Source organism: Pinus tabuliformis, chromosome 7, assembly GCF_031772625.1.
Source record: "Pinus tabuliformis cultivar Carrire ecotype Pingquan chromosome 7, CPIR1, whole genome shotgun sequence".
Classification (NCBI taxonomy): Eukaryota; Viridiplantae; Streptophyta; class Pinopsida; order Pinales; family Pinaceae; genus Pinus; species Pinus tabuliformis.
This window is the reverse complement of record NC_142293.1, coordinates 505,865,748-505,867,979: the sequence shown is the minus strand read 5'-3', so window position 1 is coordinate 505,867,979 and position 2,232 is coordinate 505,865,748. Positions and strand designations below refer to the sequence as shown.

Below are 2,232 nucleotides of genomic sequence, written 5' to 3'. Positions count from 1 at the left end.
CTTTTCCCTATGACTCTATGCGATCTGGGCAAATCAAAGACATAAATGAAGGATTTTTCTCATGTGTATGCTATTTTCTGCCATGCCTTAGTTTGATCTCGGAAAATCAAAAACATTGAGGAAAATATTTAGCTTTCGGCAAAATTTAACTTTAAGTCGTAAGACTTGTTTTATTTGCATGTTCATTTTGGGTTGTGTGGTTTTTTTTGTTTTGTAGGCAAAAAGGGGTTTTTCAAGTAAGCACTCACCCTAAAGCTTCAGTGAGTAAAAAAAAAAAACCCTTCCTCTTTTCCAAAAATTACTAACCTTTGAAACTAGCTTACTTGGTCCAAATTTACTTATGAGAACAGAGGTCTTGGGTTCAAGTCTTTCTTTTTGTTGAGTTACTTTTTTAAAAAACACATGTAACTTATGTTTTAAAGTTACTTTATGTAAAAGTGTTCTCACCCATTATAAAAAGTGAGTCACTTATAATTCTAAAGTCACTTTATCTTTTATTTAAGTTACAATTTAGTGGGTAGCTCATAAAGTACCATTGTAAAAGTGACTTTCACTTATTTATAAAAGTGGGGCATATAGAGTAATCCTTTTTTAAAAGTGAGTTAATTAGATTAAGTTTGTGTGGGGGGGGAGGGGGTGTGTGTGTTTAAATATAACATTATCATTCACTTCCAAACATTCACGTACTTCTTCGGCATCTTCAACAATTTATTTTTCAAAAAATCATAACTTCTTCATCTAGAAGTCGTTTTCAGAGCCGTTTTTTTAATAGGCCTAACTTTTCGATATCTTTCCATTGGAAAACCTAGTTTCAGCATCTACAAGCTTAGTTTCTGTTAAAATGGAAAGTCCATGCCAAGTTATTCTTGACAGCACCAACTACTTCCAATGGTTCTCCTACATTGTGGATTTACTTAGAAGTAAACGTCTTTATAGAATAACCTCAGGCAAAGAGTCTAAACCTAAAAATGAAGACAAGAAAGCCAAATGGGAAAATAAGCAAGATCAAGCACGTGGGTTGATAGGGATGTCTATTTTTCCAGACCTTAGATTCCATATCGCAGAACTTGATACCCTTGATGAAGCAATGAACCAACTTAATAGACATTTTAACATGGGATAATGTCTAAAACACAGGGAGAACATCAAGGTCTACAATGGAATTTATTGTGAGTATTAAAATGTTTAGATATTTGTTTTCAGATATTCTAATATGATCCCACTACAGCAGAGTGAGGTACAAATGTTGGAGAATTCCTAAAACAAAAAATACTTGTGCCATTTTGACTTCTTTTGAAGTTGAAAATTCTTCAGAGAAAGACGAATTTCTCTATCTCGTAGTTGTTTAAACACTGGGACATAAATAGAAAATGATCTCTAAAACACTAAAGCATGGCACCAATATTTACTGGTCCATTTCAAATTGACATTGAAAAAAAAACGTATTACTTTTCAGTACTTGGCAAAACTAACCCATAGAACTTGCTAGAATCCCTACAAACATATGATAAAATATTCGATGCCAATTAACAATTTTGCCAACTCATTTTTCCTAATAGGAAGAAATTCTTTTAAGTAATTACCGTCCAGGTCACAGGCCAAACACGTTTCATTGCAAACTAGATTCTTTCCTGCAATTTTGTAGAGCTGTGAACCTCCTTGAGTGAGTTCCATGCCAATCAGAAAAACACCTGCACAGGTAGTGTAAGGTAACCAGTTTTCCATGACATCTATTGTGCTGTAGCATAAAGTGAGTTATCTTGCACAAAAAGAATTGGAACAAGAATTAAACTACTAGTGTCAACAGTTCTAAGTACACTCACTCCCTTTTCATTATTGTGACTCTTGAACTGGGGAATATATATAGAAGCTCTGCATCCATTTCTGCTGCCTTGGGACTTTCTTCAGAAAGCTAGACTCTGTCATTGACAGCCAATGTTAGATGCAGACCTTGCCCAATTTGTCTATTTCTCCTATTTGCCCCCCTTTCCCAGTACCACCGCACCCCTGCTTTATTTTATGAGAACCAGAGAGACCAAATAGCATAGCAAGGATGTTCAACTAGAGATGAAGGAAAATTCTAAGTTGATAAAAGCACTGAGAAATGAAGTTGTGTTCCCACACAGGAAAAAACAGTCATCTTTTCTTTTACTATATACTAATGATGAAATGATGGGTGGTGGAAGCTTGCAAGGAATGCCAAAAAATGGTATTAATAGCATTCCCAAATTG

General features: G+C 34.7%; 1 long non-coding RNA gene across 1 annotated transcript; it reads right to left on the bottom strand.

Annotated features, from left to right (window-relative positions):
- Window positions 1-1,379: 1,379 nt before the first annotated feature.
- LOC149248262 (uncharacterized) lies at window positions 1,380-1,980 on the bottom strand. The gene is made up of 2 exons (XR_016265715.1): window positions 1,824-1,980; window positions 1,380-1,691 (listed from the first exon to the last, which is right to left on the bottom strand). It is a non-coding gene; the product is annotated as an uncharacterized LOC149248262 (long non-coding RNA).
- Window positions 1,981-2,232: the final 252 nt, after the last annotated feature.